The 23960-nt window shown below is 33.7% G+C and overlaps 1 protein-coding gene across 1 annotated transcript in view; it reads left to right on the plus strand.

The window, feature by feature from the left end:
- Nop56 (Nop56 ribonucleoprotein) overlaps positions 1–23960 on the plus strand; it is a 422283-nt gene that overhangs the window by 14564 nt on the left and 383759 nt on the right. The gene's annotated exons all lie outside the window — the stretch shown is intronic.

A 23960-nucleotide genomic window follows, 5' to 3' on the forward strand; every position in this document is an offset into this window, starting at 1 on the left:
TCGCGCCGATTGGTCTGTTGGCATTAATATTATTTTATGTCAACATACCAAACGGGACACAATTTCTTCTGTATTTAGCGGAGCGCAGGACCGACATTATTGATATGAACAAACTTGAGGAACCAATCACTATAAAGACAATAAAATCAAATCTTGGCGTCCTTGACAAGATCCAAATTCCCATGGCAATAAATGGCAACAAGATTATTTTTGAATTGGATACCGGAGCATCCGTAAACTGCGTCTCCGAAAATTTATTACTAAAAGTGTTACCAAATTACCATGAGATGGAACTTTGTTCGGCTTATAGGCTTTCCTCCGTCGAAGGAAAGCCTATAAACGTCATAGATGCAAGGCGCCTTGGGTGTGAGTTCGAAGGTGTGGGAAAAGTGTTCTTAGATTTTCATATACTAAAAGAGAAAAATATATGCCTATTAGGACGCCCTTTCCTTGTCACATGCAACATTAGTATGCAAGTGAAAGGCGAGCGAGTTTTTATAGAGTTAAACCCAAATAGAAGACAAATAAAAAACCCCTATGCAGTTAATTTACACAAATTAGATATAGCCCAAGGGGAAACAAAATTAATTGAAATGGAGGTCAAAAATAAAAATAGTAATGAACACTTTATACCACACCTATCGAATCACAACCATCAAATTAAGCTTAAGTATAGGGTCTACAATATTAGACGGGAAGGGAAGGATCAACTCGCTGTGTATGTAGAAAATATCAGCAGTAAACCACTGGTTCTTCATGAAGGAGGATTCGTGATATCTCTAATCCCTTTCCAACCTGAAAATAAAACACAAATTAAAATTAAAGGCTTCGAAGCTCCAAAAATGGGTTCAATAAAATCAATTGCAATAGTAGGAAAAAAGACTGGAATTAAAGAGCAGCTTAATAAAATAAATAAAAATTCTAGCATATTTTCCAGGCTCGGCAAGTATTTTATTAAACCCATCCTAAATAAAGTAAAAAATACATTTAGATATATTAAAAAATATAGTATGAATATAGTAAAATATATAGTAGATAAAATACCATTCAAGATCGTTAGAAAAAACTGACGAAGCCCCACTCTAAGATCTTCAAAAAAGATCAAACTTATGTTAAAATAAATAATGTAATTTCTAAAGTAAAAATAAATAATGTAAACTCTAATGTTAATAGCTCTAATAATGAAAATATAAATGAACTCAGTCTAGAAGAAATAGCGGATATTTTTGGGGATAATAAAGAAGGGATAGAATTGACTGCGCCCCTACCCCCACCTCCACTAAGTCTAGAACAAATATTAGAAAAGTTAAAATACATAGAGGACCAAGATGTAAAACTTAGAGTAGCTAAGCTCTTATTAAAGTTTGAGAGCGGAGCTTCTCATAACTTTGATATCGGGGAAAGTATAGAAGAAATGGACTTTCCATGCCCCGAAAATTATGACAAAAATACAAAAATTTATAATTTGTCATTGACGGATACTTTGCATTTAAGATATTTTATAGATCTTTGTTTAAAATTAGACATAATAGAATGTTCCCCTCCTAGCCAACAATTTGGATCGCCTGTTTTCCTTACCAGTAGGAAGGATAAACAGGCCCCTCCCCGAATAATAATTGACTCCCGGGGGGTTAATGCAAGTATACTTTATAGCGTGTCATCGATCACAATGGATCCGATGAACACGCTAAAAAATCTACTGCCTAAAGTAAGATATGGAACTTTTGTAGATATAAAAAATGCCTTTTATAACTTAAAATTATCTCAGAAAGTATTGGACAGCGGTGTGTCCTGCATAGTTACCAGCTTCGGCTGCTTCCGTTTCAAAAGGGCAATAACGGGCTATGCAGGAACACCTAGTTTATTATTGCACTACATATTGTCCAATATTCACCTTAACAAGATGAAAATAAATGAGATAATAGAACTATTGCTAGTTTGGTTCGATGACCTCTCAATCTTCTCATGGCTTGAAGAAGACATCGAGGAACACCTTGCCAAACTAGAAATATTTCTAGAAAGACTAAATAGGCTCAACTTAAAACTAAATCTAGATAAATGCACTTTTTGTACAGATTTAACTAAAGATAAAGTAATAGTACTAGGGTACGAAATTGGCCAGGGGCGTATTACAATGCCCGATAAAAAGGTCAAATATATCATGCAGCTAAAAGCACCAAAGAATTTAAAGGAACTCCAATCATTTATTGGTAACCTGCAATATTATCGCAGTTTATTACCCCTACCTATCCATGGCCATATGAATGCTTTATTTAAACAGGTTAGAAACTTTGATTGGGACCCCGAGGCAGAGGGCCATTTTAATGCCATTAAGGAATTACTCGCCTCGGGTGACCTATTCAATGAATCTACCAGGAATGTAGATCTTCAACTGTTATACACGGATGCCAGCAAGCATGCCATAGGGGCAAGCTTGCTGGGCTTCGAATTAAAGGATCTTTTTGAACAGGAGATTCCTACATTCCAAGAAATGCCAACAGAATTAAATGAATACTTTGGCAACCATGAACAGATAGGGGTATTGTTCAAAGACGCAAATTATTTAAATTTATTATATCAAATAACTATCTTTTTGAAGCTAGATTTATCTAGTTCATTCGAAGGATGGTATAAAATATTTTCAAACCATTTTACAATGTATAGTCATTTAAGCTACCTTTTAGAAGTTACCTCCGACGGAATAGAGAGGACTAAAAAGGAGTTAAATAAATTGTATATAGAAAAGATCAACCATCTTAGAGCTGGGGCGCTTGAATTAAATGATCCGTACGTACAGACATTCTTGTTACTTTCGTATTCTGTGTTTACAAAACACCGATTAAGATTAATTTACCTGTCAAGTAAAGATGGTTCAGTTCTCGAGTCCTTTGTTAGCCAGCGGTTCTCGGAGACCTCGAGCTCTGAAATAATAATTTTTATTAATAAAGAATATTATTATTATCTTGGAGTACGAGAAAGTTTTGAAAATAAACAGACCACTTATAAAAAGACAGTAAAAAACTTAGATGTCTCGGACAGAGAAGTCTATACCCTATTAGAAAAAAGTATGAAAAATAATTTAAATGATATTGGCTTAAGAGGAAAAATCTTAGGTTTCTTTTCAAAAACAGTGGCCCCCAAAGTTATGGAGACCACTGGTATAGTGTACTTGGAAATTTTAGCCATCTACGAAGGACTTACGTTCTTCGAGGTGGAAATAAAACAAACAAGAACACTAATATTAACAGATAACGTAGCATGCTTCAAAATTCTCAGAAATAAAAAGATAGAAAATCGCAAATCCAAATTGGATTACTTGAGCCAAAAAATATTGTATTGGTTCGGTAAAGCTGTTTCTTTCCTTAGTATTCGAACAGATGAACAATTAGCCGATTTTATTAGTAGATTAATGCCCCATGCTTCTGAAAGGCTAGACCTTCAGGTGGAGGAAATAAAACCAGTCTATCAAGGGGAAAATTTTGCAATATATGATGCAAATCCCATTACTCGAGATAAGGAAAGTTTCATAAATAAGGAAGTTAAAATTTTGGCAGTAACAAGAGGTAAAGCTGAAGAAGTATTAAAAAGATATGAAGAAATGACTAAAACAGCTAAAAATAGGAGAAATAAAAAAGATAAAAAACTTGTTAAAAAACAAGAGGAAACAGTTAAATCTAAATCCTTGCCTCAGCAATTAATGGATCAACTGTTACCTAAAGCTCCTACAGTAAATAAAAGCAATAAAACTACCGAGCAAAATAACATAGTTAACTCGGATAAAAATAAAACTATCCCTGTCCCTGAAATGTCAGAAAATAAAATGAATGATTCAAATAATGTGAACACACAAAATAGGGACACACTTATCTTAACAAATAAAATGAATGATTCAAATAATGTGAACACACAAAATAGGGACACACTTATCTTAACAAATAAAATGAATGATTCAAATAGTGTGAATACACAAAACAGAGATACACTTATATTAACAAATTCACAAACAAGGGATATTTCCATGAAAGATAAAAATGAAATAGTTTTATCACAAACGTCAGAACCAAATATAGTTATAAATTCCCCAATTATCCTTGAAGGAAATACAGTTCCCATAAATAATCCTATAAATATTTTTCCAGAAAATGATCAATTTTTAGAAAATAATCCAGTACCTACCCTCCCTGAAATCTCTGAGAAAAATACAAAATCAACATTTGAAAATTCAAAAAGTGCAAATAAAGACATAAATACAGATAGTATAAAATCTTTTTCTGAAGGGCTGTTAAATACTCAAGATCATAGTACAGTGGGACATAGCTCAAACAAGGCTATGAAAGATCCAAAAATGGGAAAATTTGAGCAAATGTTAAATAAAAAACCTGACAGGGAAGAAAGGGAACAAATGAGACAAGATGTAATAAACAACTTCTTAAACCAACCCCATGATAATGAACAAAACCTATCTAATACAACTTTAAGCTCCTCTAAAGATAATGAAAGTGAAATATTGTTACCAAATGCCAATGCAACTTTTGAAAGATTGAGAATATTTGAAAGATCTACTTTTATTCAATTACAAATAAGAGAAAACTTATCAAATGACCTGAATCCAGCCACACTTAAGTACAAGAATAACTTATTAATCCTTCCCTACCCACTATATGGGTTTTTAGTAGCCACTATGCACAGGGATATGGTACATGCTGGAGAATCAAGGGTATATAAGAATATAATATCCACTTTTTATGTACAGTATAAAATGAAATTATTTAAAATAGTAAAAGCCATAGTTAGCCTATGTTATACATGTATAAAGAGTAAATCTAATCACTTAAGGTTAAAAAGAATGACCTCTATAAATAGAAATAATCAATTTAGAAATAATGTTGTGGCTATGGACATTCTGGAATTTTCAAAACTGTCTGACATAGACGGAATAAGCGGAATTTTGGTTTTTATGGACGTGTGTACCCAATATATTACACTACATTTCTTGCCCAAACTAAATTATGCTGATATTGAAAATGGTATTGCCCAATATATGTTATTACATGGTCACGTTAAATATTTTTGGAGCGATAATGCTGTAAATATTAAAAATAGTAAAAGTAGAGAATTTTTAATGAATATTGGGTCAAGATTTTTAGACAGTGCTGCTTATAAAAGTGCCTCAAGGGGCAATATAGAGAATAGGATAAAAATTATCCAAAATTTAGTAAGAATTGCTAGAGCACATTCAGATAAAGTTAAAATAAAAACAGCCCTATGTACGGTCATTCATATTGTAAATACAATTAAACTAATTGGCACTAAGCTAAGCCCTTATAATTTGCACTTTCTCTCCCTCTATGGCTTTGAGGGAGGAATAGTGCAGAATGATAATCTATTTAGGCCTAATTTCTTATTTGATGTAAATTCAATGTCAGACAGATTTGAAAATGCCCAGACCCCTTTTCTAAAACTACACAAAGAAACACAAGATTTTATATATGCTAGACAAGAAAAAATTATAAAAAGATTAAACAAGAATAGGCATGATCATAATTATAAAGTGGGCCAGTTTTGCGTACTAAGGCGTGATAACCTAAAAAAGGTTTACTACGCAAAAAATAAGCCCCTATTTAATCTAATAGTTTATGTAATATTACACATAGGAAGACCATTAGTTACCATAAAGAACATATGGTCAACCGAAATAAGAAAGGTAAACCCTACCCAAATAAAGATAATAAAAGAGGACCTTATAGGGGATTACCAATTACCCGGTAAAATGGCTAGGTATTTTAGGCTAATAACCATCCGGGACATTAAAAAATTCAATAAAATAAATAAAGCTAATAGAATATTAAGAAGCATATCAGACAACATATCTAGTTCTAGAGCAGATTCACTATCAAGTATTTAATAATAGCTAAATTAAAAAACGATATCCTCTGGAAATAGAGTAGCTTTGCCTCTTTTAAAATAATGAATAAACCCTACCTTCCAGTAGCAGTATCAAAAATAGCAACTTCACAACTCTCTGGAACAGGTGGTAGCTCGCGTTGAATCTCCCGCCTCCTGCTGGAAACCTCGTATATTTCAGCATAAACAGCATCAAAACCCAAGTCATCCAGAGGAATTGCCGGCTCACTCATGGTTTGACACAAGGGTCCCAAGGGATACAATGTGGGAAGGGACTTGGATGTGGGGTTGCGCAAGCTCGATGGAAATCGCTCCAACTGAGCGCTAGCCACCAGAAAACGGCTATGATATTCAACCCAACCAGCCTTTAAATCCATGCATTCATTGAACAGACATTTTTTATCCTCACAAACGGTTTTGTTTTTCTTCAGCAGAATGTCGTTTTCCTCTTTAGATTGCGAAATCTTCCTTTTTAGGCCCCTCACTTCGCAGGCGAGCCAAAGCACATTTCCCAGACAAGAAACCTGAAATAAAATAAAAAGAATTACTAAAGTAGGTAAGATTAATTTTAGCTGGTTTAGTGAAACACTAAAAAAATTAATAAAATAAAATAATCAGACAATAAAAAACCTAAAATAAAATGTGTAACCTAAAGTCACGAGAAGTAATTGAAATAAAACAGAACCTATCATTAGAATTGAATGTTATATATATGGAGCTACTTCAAATTTATAGACAGTTAGAGCTTATGCTTGAAATACTACAAAACAGTACTCCTAGTTCAAAAGCCTACACTGACCCCCTAGTAGAACATTGGAAAAAATCCTTCCAATCAGCGGTGTTCTTTTTTAATTACCTAAAAGAAAGTTCCAGAAAAGCAACAAGACCAATATTGCTAAAAGTACTTCTTCACCTTGCCAAAAGATTTTCAAACAGACTACAACACCCGTTTTTTGAAAGGAGACTTCCATAATATTCCAATTCAGTTATACGCATATATAAATAAATTAAAACAACTACAATAAGTGAAAATATACGCAATTGCAGAATAGTTAAAATGTACGGTGACCCAATCCCCAAGTTGCGTATGCATTACGCAAGGATATCCCTGGCCCGCAGCATCAACCACAACCTCACAGCATATGATGCCAACAAAATAGCGCTGGATTATATGAGTTTCCTGGAACAGATGTACCGTGATTATACAATAGTCCTGCATCACAGTCCCGACGAAGATCTGAGGAGCCAAGTGGCGCACAGGCTATATAAAACGGGCCAGTGGCGGGCTTTCGTCAAGAACCTCGTCTACTGGTACCGTGAAAGCCCCAACAGCCAGCGACTACCACAGGTCTTATACCAACACGCATCACAATTGGATCACGAAATGGCAACTTTCAAACGCATATGCCTGCAATATGAAAGAGACCTGTGGGATCTGCCAGAAAGGAGAAGACCTAGATTTTACATCAGAAGATCAGACCAATACCACTATCTACCACACTGGGACGGCCGCAGACATACCATCTCCAGAGACGAGAGGCCACGACCCATCGGCAGCATGAACAGGCATCAATAAAACAACTGCAACTGCATAATATAGTCTTAGTATAGCAATAGATAAAATATTTATCCAACATTTAACCTTATTTAACATATAATGTAACCAATATTTAATCATATTTAATCAATGTTATTAATGTCATATTTAACCAAATATATTAATTGCAAATAGTAACAAACTGTTATTTATTCGGGTACGATTAAAATAAACAAGAGTAGCATTGCTCCTATATATAAAATAAAACTCTGTATAAATAGATAGGAATGTAAGAATTAAAAAACATGTGTTAATATTCAAACTTCTCATAAAAATAAGATTTTCTGTGTCTCTTAAAAACTCCAATGAATAAAAAATGCATTATCAACAATCTTTCTATAAAATAGTAAATAATGTATGAAACCGAATAAAATGTTAATTCTATCTATCTTTCACTCGACTTTTAGACTATATCACTTTTCGCTCACTCTAACTCTAACTCTATTAGTCAATGGGCCAAAATGTCTATCTTCTCAAAATACTCTAAAGAAAGAAAGAAATTAAACTTTTAATACGTTTTATGCAAAAATATTTTCCATAGGTAATACGCAAAGTAGCAAAAAATAATAGATCTAAAATTTTAAGAATAGGTACCTAATTAAAAATGCAGCAATTTCAAAAAATAATCTAATTTTAATTTAAATAACAAAAAAGGTAGACCATATAGGCCTAAATAGATAATTCAAAACAGCTGACAACAGCTTAATGAAAGGGAAAATCTTAGACTACCTAGCAAGGAAAGCAAAATCACAGCATTTTGATTGCGCTCACACGGGCCGGATAGAAAAATCTACACAAAACCTTTTCCGTGTAATCAACGAAGTCGCAGCTTAACAATTACGCGATCATATACGCAAAATGAAAATGAAAGTACAACAGCAGCTAACAGCTTGCAATAATAACCAACTTGCAATTCTCTCAAAAACAAGGAAGCAACAATGCAATTTTTTCGCAAATAACAAACAATTAATAATTATTTTAGCATCTTTATTACAAATACAAATTAATCATCATAATCTAAAATCTCTACATTTATAATTTCGCCTTCGTAAATTATATCAGCCCCACACTTTTCTTGGATTTCCTGGATGAACAGTTTTAGCTGCAGACAAACATTATACAACCTTCTTTTTATTAAAGCCAAATTTTCTCCTACAATAGGACGGGCTAATGCCAATAAACTGGAAATTTCAACACTTCTATTCCTCAAAACATCCAAATCGTCAGCGCTAAGATTCCTCGTCACAATATGTCTATTAAGGAAATCCAAAGTTTCCCCAAATTTTCCCCAAAAAGCCACACAATCAGCGAAGGTTTCCATTACTTCTTTACACAACCAATATAAACAACAAACTAGAACTACATTAAATTAACTATTTACAGGTAGGATTAATTTCCCACCAACAAATATCATGACAAAATAATAAAATTAACAATAGGGTATCCAACTTAAAAGAACTTTCCACAAATTAATCATCTCCAGTGAGCTGGGTGCGGATTGATACATCCAACCTGGCCAAATCACGATATAAATCCCATTTTCTCAAAATATCCTTTTTAGTATCAGTTTCTTCTGGTCTGGACAACATCAGCTTGTTCAAGATAATGTCCAACTCAGCCTTAAAATGACGCGCTTGACATAAAATGTCAGAAACATGCTCCTCATAAGGCTGGGGACAATATTTTTCAGGACATTGCAAAACATCAAGAACTTTAGCATTCCTAAATCTCCACATTTTACGCATGGAATGCCAGTAATCCATCAATTCATCAAACTCAGAACCAATCATGATTGAATACATTAATAAACTAAATATTTTTCCAACCCTTCAATGAATTTAAACTAGTAAAACATGCCAAAATCAGATAAACAATCACGAGTAAAAAGCAACTCAAACCTGTACTTCAAACTTGGACCAATAAATACCCCCCCCACAAAAAGGGGGAACTTTGTTATAACAACAGAGACAATAGATAAGAATAAAAATAAAATAAAGTAGCGGGAATTACGCCAACTTCAAAATAATTTTTTCCCTAAAAAGACAAATTTTTGCAACATAAAGATTAACCGGTTTTCCAAAAAACCATTTGAACAAAAAACTTTCTTTCGAATACTCTCTTTATAAATCTAAATAAAATAATAACAAAATCCTTTTTAAACAAGCATCCTACTACTTCAGTATTTTTAACCCCTATATAAATTGAATAAACAAAATCCTAAAAAGATTAAAATAATAACAAAGCAAACTTCATTTTAGACAAACATCCTACTACCTTACTTTTCCAAATTTTTATATAAATTGAGTAATCAAACAAATAAAAATAAAAAAGGACTACAAATTTTTATTAATGCATAAAGTAACAACATAACTAAAATATTGACTACAAATAATACAATTTATTATACTTTTTCTAATATTACTCTAAAAGTAATTAGGTCCTTAAAATCATCATACATAGCACTAATATCATCTATGATAGGATCCAATTTTACTCTAGTATCTTCAAAGACATCACCAAATTCTGGTCTAGCAAGGCTGAGACAATTGAACAACGCCTCTAACTTAATCGAATAACTCTTTGCACAATCTCTAACAAACTCCTTGGGCCCACATTCAGGAGGGTCGTGAATATGCGTAGATAAAAAACTTCTAAAATGATCAAATAAGTCACGAACATCTTCCCACAACTGATAAGATATCTCAAAATGCTTGTCTACATTAAATTCCGACATTTTCCTTACTAAAAAGCAAATGAAAACACTATAAAAATAATAAATATAAAAAACAGATAAAATAAAACAAGTTTAAAATATGCGCGCATAATCAAGTGCTCATAATAAGTAGGACAAATAAAATACTGCAAAATAAATCACACCCCTCCTAAAAATAAATAAGACAAATAAATAATCATTCCTCAAATTAGGATGAATCCATATGAATACCGCGAGCTACATGACAGATGGGACGCCCTCATGGTTAGGATGTTGAGACTCTTCTCCAAGCTAAACATTCGAGTTCAAGAAGAATCCTGTAGCATTGATGACAGTGCTGAAGTAGTAAAATTGTTATACCATCACGGCTGGGTAGAAACACATTTAAAGAAGAATGAACCTATGCCAGAGAATCTCTACGAGAACGAGAGGCCCCGCCTGGATGAAACCGAGAGACGTGTCATTGACCATGAAGCCGACTGTGCACCTTTCCTCACAAACGTCAGCCCTTTTTTCTAATTAAAACCCATAAGGGCTAAGACAAAAGGTATTATACAGAAAAAACTTGCATAGCTTAGCAACCAAAACTTGTAAAACTACAAATTTTCCAAAAAACACAATACTCTTAAACATAAATAAACAATAAAAACAAAACAAAAATATGTGCTCAAAAAACTTTATTTAACACAAAATTAATAATAACAATTATCTCTTTTTAATCTTACTCTTCTCATACTCTATAGTCAATTTATCATACTCCTCAAACACAGGCATGAAACGTTTAAAAAAGGTATCATAACTTTCTCCATATACTGGACGTGATAGCATAAGATGGTTAAAACAAACATCAACACGCCTGGAAAATTCAGCCAAAAAGCCTGGAACCACACGTCTAGGAACATCAGGATTAACATTATCCACGTACGCTTCATGTTCTTTCTCCTCTTCAATTTTTTCACGCAACCAGTCAACACAACTCCTTATACCCTCCCATCTTTCACCAGCTTTGTTGTAATCTCTAACCAGATCAGACATTTCAACTCAAGAATCAACCAAACAATGATAAAACATAGAGAAAATGAAAACTATTTATACTCCTTAACACATAAGTAAAACAATAATGCTCAAACCTGTACTTCAACCCCACACCCCACTCAATATAAACAAAACACATCACCTAAAATTTTTATTGGTCACAATACCAAACCAAATAAAACAACCAACATAAAATAAAATTAAACTAACAATAAATACAAAAACACAAAACTAATACCAGCTAAAATCAAATCTCAAAACCAATTAATTCAAAACCGAAACAAAAGATATATCATAACAACTCTCGTTCTTTCCGTCAGTCTCTACAAATATATACTAACTGTCTGTCCGAATTTATGCGCACCCAAATTAGTCTATAATAAAAACACTAACTAGAAAGAGAGAAAAATGATATATAATCATATAAAGAGGATAAAAGACGAAAAGACAAAAAATTATACCCCACCCAACCACAAACCCTAATATAAATATATATGGAACAAAGCTACACAACATACACATCAATATAAAAATCCAAACCTCCTAGAAAGACAAAACTCTTTTGCTTAGGGGGGAAAGTATTTGCATAAAAGCAAATAACATTAAATCTTTCTGTTAAAATACTATATAATAATCATATCCAAAGTTTCGAGTAAAATAAAAACATTGTGCATGCATACTTTATTTCCCCACAAATAGATAAAAGGTAAATCTATAGGGGTCTTTTCTATATTATATAAAAAGCTCTAAAAAGTTTTATAAAGGAATAAAACTGAGCAAAGATGGTTCTTAAAGCAAAGGATCACAAATAAAGAAACTTAAAATATGAAAATAGTACTCACCAAGAAAATAAACAGGACACAGGCGAGGCCGCCAGTCACAAGCAAGTATGCCGGACAGAAGGCGGCCAACTGCCCGGACTCAACCGCCCGGACAACCGGAGTGGGAGTACTAACAACCTCGACAGCTCCCAAACCAGAAGCGCTGGAAATCACGCCAGGTTTTGTAGTTGTAAACACGTCGCTTCGTGCCTGATGGTAGCGGCTAAAAACAGAAAGAATAGTTAATAACAAAAAATAAAATAAAATAAAACTGAAAAAAGAAAATTAAATCTATTAAAGTTTAAAACTAAAATGTTATATTACCTACAAATTACGTCTACTATTTTGGGATCTAAACAATGGAGAAAATCCCCGTGATAATCTAACCGACCATCACGGGGATCTTCCTCATATTCCTCACTGTCCTCGACATATAAATCCTCATATAAGGGATTCATAACTTTTAACTAAAGATCAAACTTATTTCTAAAGAAAGTGTTTAATTACACTGACTATTAAAAACTAATTAAAATAAGATATTATTACCTCGAAGTTGCTAAATAGCAAATCACACCAAATCAAGGGTGGAACAAGAAAAAAGTCAAATCTGAAAATAATTAAAGAATTAAAAGGACATAAAAATAAAGGACTTAACTATCTAAAAAAGGACTCATACAATTAACCAAAAAACCATAAGAAAGTTTATAACCAAAAAACAAAAACTTAGACACAATTTTTGAGGTTTTGAATAAATACTACTTAAAGCTTAATATTAAAATAAGTCCAATACTTAAAAATACTCACCACATAATAGAACAATAAGAGGTGTTGGGAGGAGCATTCTCTCCATCCCCACCAACAGAAGCAACAGCTAACTCCGGGGGTGACAAAGGGACAGGGTCCTCTGAGGGTCCCCTCTCCAAATCTTGAAGGGGGAGGACGGCAGGTGTCTCACGGACCCGCGCCCGCAGGGAAAAGCGACGCCCAAAGCTAGCGGACAATCGCCGAGAAAGCTTGACGACATCTTCGCGGTTTAGAACTGAAAAAATAAAAAACAGTTAGAAAACTTTAAAAAACAAATTAAAATCAAACTTTTAAAGATCGGACTAATACTCATAAATCTATTAGCTAAGAGATTTAAAAAGCAATTATTTCTATTTCAGCACAATCAATTAAATTGGATGAATAAAAGATGGATAAAGAGTTATCAAGAAGAAAGATACTATGCATTGGAGGAAGCTACTTCAAAAGAGTGCAGTCCGAACTTGAAAAGATTGGGTATCGCTATATATTTTTAACAAATGTGCAACTGCTATTTGCCGAAGACCTGCCCCCCAGGAAAAGAGAAATTAAGAGAAATTTTTTCAACAACCTCAGAAATGAACTAGACGAAAATACTATAATATTATTAAATTTAACAGGGAATTCACTTTTTTTAAATAGATGTAGGCAGAATCACCATAATCCGGAAAGTAGGCTATGTTTTGATAATCAAAAAATGGAATCTTATCTAAGCAACATGACCAGTCTAATAAGATTCATGCTAGCAGGACTCAAAGGAAAAGGCTTAAGTTGGGAGGAACTTAAAGAAAGAGTGGTGATTTTGCCCACATCTCCACGTTTTATATTTAAGTGTTGCAACAATACACAACACCATGTTCAGGATATGAAAACCATCCATGATACAATAACAGATCTACAAAAACAATTGAAAGATCACTTTGTTACCAGAAATATACCAATGGTAAAAGTAATTCCTTTGCGACATTGGATGAACTTCATCTTGTTGAATGTGGGAATATACAAAATCTTTGGAAATGATATGACTATATTAAAAAACTTAAGCAAGAAAAAATTCCAGTTCTCATTCAAGAAACTAGGTGGACATAAAAGCGCACAAAAAATAATATTATACCACATCATGGACATGGAAAGAGATAACGGCCTACATATACGGCCAGAATATAATGAACTTTGGATTAATTATCTACATAACCTAAAAGATCCTGATTTCTCTCCATATAGCAGAACTTATAAGAAATTGAGTATTTACTATGAAGAAATAAAAAAATATTACTAAAAAAGATAGGGCTTACAGCGGATGATAAAACTTTAATCTTTATTTTTAGGCCATGATTTTGCTTATCCTAATCCTCCTAATGGGTGAAAGTAGTGGTGTTTTACAGAGGGAACAACTTAGTTTTCTAGGTGAGTCCCATTATCTTCCCGTGGAAAAATACCCCTCCTATTATCAAGATGTAGTAAAATTCAAAATTCAAATACTAGGAGAAAAAGAGTTCAGAACTATTTTTAGGGAACACTTAGAATATGGATTGTGGCATGCAATTAGATTTATGGCAAGGGGATTAATCCTTAACGATAAAATTAACCACATAGGAGTTGGGCTTTTAAATTTGAAGGAAAGTTTAAGCAGAATCAAAAATGGCACAATAACTTGTCAAATCTCAAATGTAGAAGACCTAATAATTGAATTGCACGATATGATAAAAAACAGTAAAAGTACATCCACTGATAGCCCTACTAGAAAAAAGCGCCAAGCTCCAAAAAGGCCTCATCCGGACCCTCCACCAAGTAATATACCCGATAAAAGGGACCGACAGGCTTATCCAGTATACAAAATGAGACAAATCATGGAAACAATATTTGACAATGGATTAGAAAATCCGCCTACTCTTTATAACGACAGACCAAGAACAGAGCAATTAAAATTAAGTATATCAGTATATATGGGAATAAAGAAGTTAAAACGAGAACAATTATTTAGAATAGGGAAAGTAGGAAAACTAGAATTGAAAAAATATAGAAACAAAGTCTTAAACAAAAAAGTAAGACAAGGGATAGCGAAACTACTGGGAATGGAAGGTATGCCAGACAGTACTTATGACAGATACATTGATCAATCCTCTATAGGGTTAGCAAATTTCATGGATGGAAGTAACCTCCGATTACCTAGTGGAAATACCGTTAATCCCTCTACTTCAGACGATGATAATGATAATAATGATGGATTAATGGGCATAGACAATCTAGAGGACGAGTCAGATTCAAATATATCAGAAGGTGAGGAAGAATTCGACTATTCTGACTATGACAATGAACTGGATGATCCCACTTATCAACCTAATCTAGACCCAGACATTGACATGGACTCAAGCGTTGATTCCGAATTTGACGAAGACTCCTCAGACAATGAAAACGACAACAAAGATCAAGAAAGAAATCCGACACCGGACAATGATAGAGATCATACTAATCCTACTCCTGTCACAAATCCTACTACTGAAACTACTGTTTCTAATGCTAATCCCAACACTCCTAACACTCCTGTATCTGATCCTATAGATGTTACAGATCCTATTCCTGATACAACAGCCTCCAAAATTACGCCACCACAAACACCACCACGAACACCACCCACACAAACACCACCACGAACACCACCCACACAAACACCACCACAAACACCACCCACACAAATTCCACCACAAACACCACCCACACAAATTCCACCACGAACACCACTCACACAAACACCACCACAAACACCACCCACACAAATTCCACCACAAACACCACCCACCCAAATTCCACCACAAACACCACCCACACAAACAGCAACACAAACACCACCCACACAAACATTACCCACACAAACATCACCTACACAAGCACCTGCAGATACACCACTTACACAGACACCACCTACAAAGACACCACTTACACAAACACCACCTACCCAAGCATCTATCAATACACCACTGACACAGACACCACCAACACCAACACCTCCCACTCAAACCCCTCCAAATACACCACCTACCCAAACACCACCTACTCAGACACCTCCTACTCAAACGCCTTTAAAGGGCGAATATAGGTTTGATATGATATGGGCTTATTTCAAGCGTGCAATTATATAGATTATAAATAACTTAAAGACATTGACATATTTAACTGTATAAGTCCGTTTCTAGCCTAAAACCGAACTGATTCGTTGATATAATTACGCCATTTCGCGTAACTTGTGTGGTTCCCTAAGAAATCCAAACATCCCTGCATCACACAAGGCTGCGTCGGAAGGTTGTATTATAAAGCTTTTGTTCAATCATAGTCATAATGAAGATGAAAGGAATGGGAAAAAAAAGGATGCTGCAACTTTTACTTTTGATCAAATAAATTTTTCATAACATAATTTTGTAAAAGTACATTGAAAAAGGGAGGGCTGAAAACTAATTTTAAAAAAATATTTCAAAATTAAAATATTATTTTTGTTTGCTAAAAGTTGCATCATGTTTGTGTCTTTACCCAGGCTACAAAGGGTAAATATATTTTACATATTATATATTTTTATATAAATAAATTGTATTCATCATGAATAAATCTAAAATCTTAGTAGAGAAAATAAATTTAAAAACTTAATATTTATCTTTATGATGCACTATAAAGCAAAATTTTTGACGCTATTTAAAATTTGAATAAAATACTATATAATTAAATAAAATAAACATTTTAATTATCATTTAAGATGCATGCCAATGAAATAATCAATTAAACTTAAGAGAACTAGTCAAAAAAAGTCTTGTAAAGGGCTAAAATAAACAATTTTGTAGGCCATCTCATTTATCATATGTTGAAGAAAACACGAAAATTGAAAAATCTACTTAAGGATTTTTTTGCATTTTTAAATTTAACATAGATATTCTAAAACTATGCAATGGCACCTTTGATATAAGCTCATATCATATCGAACCTATATTCGCCCTTTAACACAAACTCCTAAAAATACTCCATCTGCCACAACACCTGAAAACTTACTACCTACCCAAAATCCTGGAGATGTATCTCCTTCACCACAATCGGAAAATTTAACACCTATATCAAAATTGGAAAAATCAAGCCCAACCTCCGATAATTTCACTCCTCCTCCTAATACAGAGGATACTCCAATACCATCAAACTTAGACGTCAAGCCAGAAACACCGGAGACTAAAACACCACCTCCACCAATCAATATACCGAAGGTAGAAAAACAAGAAAGAAGTCAACCACCACCAATAACAGGCAAACCAGGAAATCCAGATGACTCTGAAAATATCCTGGTGAAACCTGACATTGATTTCTTTCTGCCAGAAGAAAAAGGGGTAGATCCCCTAGCTCCTGAAAATATACCTAATCCAGAGGAATCCGGAAACTATGAAGAAAATTCCGATCCTGTTAACAACCCACCTAAAAAGGAAGAAAGTGGAGAAAACAACCATCAAACCTTACGGTGTGTACATATTGACAGACTCACGAGTGAAATAATGGAGGTAGATCTCACTCTTTGTGATGATCCTAGCCACGTAGATTTACCAAGAACAATACTGGACTTGAGGCAACAAGTCCTATCATTATCAAATGAATTAGAAAATAAAATTAAAGAAATAAAAGAATTAAAATTAAGTATTATAAATATAGAAGGATCCATAGAAAACGAAAAACAAGAAAGGATTAGGCTAGAAAATCTACAAAAAGAATGTGTGGAAAAATTAGCTACATTAACCAACCAATTCCAGGAATTAAGTGAATTATATAATCAACTAGGCACACAATATCAAAGCCTACATGAGGAAAAATTAACATTAGAAAGTAGGGTGTCAGCAGAACAAATTAAACATAAAACTGCTGAAGAGAAATGGACTGAATTAAATAATAAATATTTACAATTGTCCGCAGACAAACTGGCTACAGAATTAAGTTTGAATGACTTAAAAAGTAAAGTAACATCATTAACAATTGCCAACACCCAAATAAAAGAAGAGAAAGAGCTTATAGAAACAAAATTAGATAGCAGGGAAAAAAGGATAATCACTCTCGAAAATAATGAAAGAGAACTAAATAATGATATTCTAAATCTTAAAAAGATGATTAATAAACTGGAATTAGCTAAAGAAAAAGCCATAAACGAAAAATCCTCTCTACAAAACCAGTTGGATGCCGCCATCCACACCAAAGATAGATTTAAAAATGATAAAGTGGAATGGCTAAATAAGGAAATAAGAGAAATAGAATTAAAAAGGGCACTTTTAGAGGGAAAATTAGCAGAATGTAATAAAGCAAAGAGGGATCTAGAATTAGAACAGGATAATGCACAAAAACAATATGGCAGTAATATAAGAACAATGAAAAAAGAATTAGAAGATAAAATTTTCAAGTTACAGAACCAGCTTCAATCTGCGACTTTAAACATAAATAAAGGGATAGAAACTGTTCAAAACTTGGAAAATGAAAAAGCTAAAGCAGAAAATAGGGAATTAACGTTAATTGCTCAAAAAATAGAGTTAGAATCTAACATAAAAACACTTAACAAAACACTAGCATCAAAATTATTAAAAAATCGAATATTAAGAACTCTATATACAAAAACCAATAGACATAACATAAAACTAATGAAAGAAAATAGGATATTAAAAAAGAGACAAGTACTAGACAACAGCAATCTCCCGCTTCAATCTGATAATACACCAAAAACAGAAGACAATGCCCCAGAACAAAACTCCGGTACTCCAGAAACACCAGCTCTTCCTAAAAGTGATCCAGCAGGGTCAGTGACAGTACCATCAGACTCATCTAAACCTCCAGGTACACCCAATCCTCCCACTGGAGACAATAATCCGCCGAATTCCTCAACTGAAAATCCTAATGAAGAACAAGAGGAAGACAGCAGCGATTCATCAAAAGAAGAAAATAATCAAGATGAGCTTGATTTTTCGGGATTGAGAACATACGAAGCAATATCAGGGCAAATAGCAACAAATCTAGACGAGATAAAAACATTAAAAAATCTAGTTACACAAGATACTGAGACAAAAGATAGACTAATAAGACTAGAACATAAAAACAATATACTTGAGGAACTTTTAAATAAAATAACAACTGATAATGAAAAAACACATGATATAATAGATTCACTGCCAAACAGTGGATTTACACCCCTCTTTTCAAAGATAAATTTTAGACACACACTAAAACTCCAACCATTCGAACTAAAAGACAAAATGCAAGATATTTATGACGTCCTGAGAGGATCAAAATCAGTACTACAGAAAAGAATTTACGAAAGAATAATGGCTGAACTAGACCTACTATCTAACTACCTTATCAATATCATACCACTAGGAGATGGGACTATGGTGATCGATCCCTCCTTATTGAGGGAATGTGTGGACCTAGTGGCAACAGAAAAACCAATAGCTAGCATGTTGTACCATAATGACTATCTTTGGGCCTTTAATACGGATAAGCATTATGGATACAAATACAAAGCAATGTGGTTCGGGGGAGTGCCACAGTGGAGCCTGAGGGAAAGGACGATTTATTCGTCTACCTTTCCCCCAGAACTCCTCTGTGACAAAACCCTCGTCCACCATAACTCTGTTTACTGCTTAAGTCAACATACGAGAGCATCAGACTATAGCTGCATTAAAGATGTGGAAAAGGCCTGTAATTATACCTATTCATTCTCAGCTGACCCTCACATGGACTTAATAGAAGACCTGGTTTATGCCTGTAGCGCCAGCTGTGAAATCTACCTACACAAAGGAACACCTATCGCAGAGTTCATCATGACTCCAGATATTGTAGCGAAATATTTCGGAAAAACTGGATCCGCAAACGATATCCTGGGTGTTATGTATGATTTCTTAATGCACCATTGGTGGTCAATATTTGTATGGCTCAGTTTCGGGGGCTTCAACGTCCTGATTGTTATCCTGACCTGTTTCAGCAACTACTTCATCAGCAACCAAGGAGAATTTAGATGGGTTCCATGCAATAAAACGGATATGAAAAATCTGGCAAAATGTTGTTGTTGTAAACCTCAGGATATCAGAAGCTCAGAATACGAACTGGTCCCTATACAAAGATCAACAGACCAAACTTCCTAGAATGATAAACCATAATACCCTGATCCTCAGACCTACAAATGACAAACGAACAAATAGAAATCATATTACTTTACTGAGTCTAGTGACTTGAGAACGGTGAAAATGACCTAGGATCCTAAAAAGAATTTTTAGAAAGAAGACTGGCTTGTCAAGGAATATCTGGAAGTTAATTCATTTAGGCAATAAAAATCAATAAAATATCCTATCCTCTAACCTAAAAATACGGAATTCATTTTTCTACCACCTTATTGGACAAAAAGACTATTTGTTGACAAAGACTCTACTACCAAACCTTAAAAAACAATGTAATAATTTTTATTAATAACTAATTCTCAGCAATGACAATCCAAGACGACATTTAAAGTATTTTTCTTTGACTTTTAAGGACATCAAAATAGAAATCAAACTATACTCACTTTTTACATAAATAATAATATGAACCAATTTTTAGATCAAGAACCAGCAGAACTAGTGTGTAAACTAGTCTAGATAAACTGACACCTTAGGACAGCTGCCAGCTACAGAGTTGAAACTACTTATACCTGCCCCTCTTGGGTTCTATTGCTCGTATAAGACCAGTAAGTAAACTCTCTTTCTTCCTAAAACGAAGACTCTCGAGCCATACCTGTCACTCTTGTGCTTAGCTACTCGTTGGCCGAGAGCGCTGCCTGCCCCGCCCATTTTCGTGAGCGTATAAGTGGGTTGGAATAAACAGCTGAAACCATCACCATGTCAGACTTGTCATCACTAGATGTTTTAACAAACCAACTAATAGTAGCGGACGGTCCTTTTAACATTGGAAAATACCAAAATGTCTTGGCGGATGCAATGAATAACCTAGTTCTAATGCCAATTGATACTGATTTTACACCACCAGAATGGAGAGACTTAATCGACAAAAACCAAACTATATTTACACCTAGACATGAACTTCCGCTTACACCTTCAGATATGATCACCCTGTATCCCAACAAATGGATCTCAGGAGAAATTATATTTGCATACTTAATGGAGGAGCTAGGATATATAGAAGGGCTATCAATTTTTTATACCTATTTCGGGGATATGTTACATAAATACGAAAAAGAATTATTGACCCAGATGCTCCAAGATAAAGCCAGATATTTACTGAGTAAAGAAGTTTTTATTATACCCCTACACATAAGAGGAAACCACTGGGCTTTTGTAATTGTTCACAAGTCATGTGACATGATTGAGTATTATGATTCTCTACTACAATGGGATATAACAGAACACCGAGTCTACATAACTAACCTTCTCAGAAAACTACATGATTTTCTGATCTTCGAAAAAATCTTAACAAGCCCTGTCACCACTAAAATAGTGACAGATACCCCACATCAACCCAACTTAACAGACTGTGGACTGTTTGTGTGCCGCACGGCAGTGGCAGTGCTAAGAAATTATCCTCTGGATTTCAATCTACAAGACTTGGGATTTTTTCGAAGAATCATAGCAGACAAACTACTTGGACGTGACACTGCAAAATTACTGTTACTACAACCACAGCTACTTAAAGAATCTTATGACAAACAATCAAACAATCAAGCCGATAATACTACACCAGTCAACAACTCACCACCCCATCAACAAATAGAGAACAGAAACTGCAGTACTGCGGAAAGATTGTTCAAGAAAAGACATGAAGAACTACTTGAACATTTGAGAATATCCGACATACCTTACCTGGATTACAACAGTAAAGGAAAGCTCGTCACACAGAACTTCACAGGAAATTATAAAGATTGCAGAAAGATGAGTGAAGTACTTTATGTTCTGCGTAAAAAGACAAAGAAGAATGTAACTGAAATATGGAAATACTTGGCTGAAGAAGTTAAAAAAGATGACCGGTTCTTAATTGAATGGGTCTCTAAAATAAGCGACACAATAACACCGTTTAGTTTCTTACCTGGATCCAGAGGAAACAGCCAAAGGTTAAGAAGACTTATGAAGCTAGGAAATACAACCCATCTAAACCGACCACCATATACTAAAAACAAACACAAAAACAAGCGGAAAAAATCACCCAAGAAGAAAAATAAGTTCCAAGTATCTGACCTCAACAAATAATCAACTATCCTACCCTATGGACTACCAGACATTGGACAACTATGAAGACAACACCTCAGGAAATATAAAAACTATACTAAAAAACTTAGACTATCATAAAATAATATACTTTATGTCCTTAAACACTTATTTATACTAACTAATTTATGTCACGAGTAAAATTAATGAAATTTTTACTATTTCAATTCAGATTTAGCACGAGTAGAACTAAAAAACTCTTTATAATATGATAGATAAAACACGTCCTAGCATAAAAACCTTGTGTAAAGTAAAAAGTCCACAGCAAATTTAAAAACAAAAATTGTAGAATAAGCCACGCTAATGCTATGTTGTAAAATATTAAAAAATAAAAAGACCAAAACTACTCTATAAACTAGATTTAAGGTTTTTAATCAAGTATAATATAATTAAAAAAGGTTGCCTAGCCCATAACGTTATATCAAAAATCTAATGAATAGCTGCTCTTATCAAAAAAAGGTTGGTGATAAAAGTGTTATTGGCTACGTAACCTCTTAAAATACTGTAAAACCAGCGGAAAAATTGCATAAATAAAAAAGAGGTTAAAATATTAATGCACTTTCTCAATTGGTTATTATTTATAACATATTGATAAAATAATAATATGAAAAGATTATTGTAACGAGTTATTAAAAATAATTGATACTCACCACATTTAAATAAGAATGCTGACAGTAATACACTGCAGAGGCCCAAAATGGCTGCTATAACAGGACCGCGGTCAGGGTCACCCGAGCTGACCCAGCTGACACCCGACTGGGCCAGCTGGTGAAGCAACAGCTGAAAAATAAAATAAAGTCATATTTTCTTAAAGTCTTAATCATAAAAGTTAAAAACTAAAATTATTTGATTAGCCATAAATTCAATCATAGAAGAAATAATTATATGTCAGGATATAACTCAGGAATGATTGCAATTATATGGAAAATAATAGATAACTTTTAAGAATACGTATAAAATTTAGTCAATAAAACATTTATTCAGTGACAATTGAAAGGAAGACTAAATATTATATATCTAAAAAACGTTACATAGGATTAAAAACCCAAAGAAAATGAACTTTTTAAACAGTGACCAAATGACCGAATAATATGTAAATACTTGTAATTTAACTATCATTTTATTTTGAAAAACTAGGCAAACGGTCTCACAAAATTCAGCCAATTTTAGTTTTGAAAAATAAAAAGATATCAATAATGTAATATACTGTAATAATGTATGACAAATTAGTTATGATAAAATAAATTACCTTTAGCTGTGCTATCGTCTCCTCCTTTGACATCGACCCTGCACTCAACATATCCACCAGCTTACCGCTGGCGTATATGTTCAGTGCATTAAACTGCTGCAATGTGAGGTTGTACTCGGCCAAAACCTCGTACACCCTCGCCATAGCAGCTTCGTTTAACATCAGGTCGGACAGTAAAACACAATAATAAATCTAAAAATAAAGTAAGGTAACTTAAATATGTGATAATATTTTTCACGAAGGCTAAAATAGAACTTAAATAACTAAAACTTTAAGGAGAAAATGAATTTTTTCACTCAAGAATTAAAAGCCTACATATAAAGATATTTTTTCTTTCATTTATCACTAATTTTTAAGCTCTAAAAGCATTATTTAGCACTATTTCTCCAAATTTAAAAATTACAAAATTTTCAGCTTGTAGCCACCATATTAAGACTAAAATATAAAATCACCAAAAATGGCGCAGTCAAAATTGTAACGCGGCATTCGTCGCTTTCTCTTACAAATACGACTTTACGTAATTTTGGTATAAGTTCTATGGGCCCTCGTTAAAATAATGTATTCTATAAGAAAACAAAGTAAACTA

The sequence above is a fragment of the Acartia tonsa genome, chromosome 3 (genome assembly GCF_053477335.1).
Source record: "Acartia tonsa isolate MP-2025a chromosome 3, ASM5347733v1, whole genome shotgun sequence".
Classification (NCBI taxonomy): Eukaryota; Metazoa; Arthropoda; class Copepoda; order Calanoida; family Acartiidae; genus Acartia; species Acartia tonsa.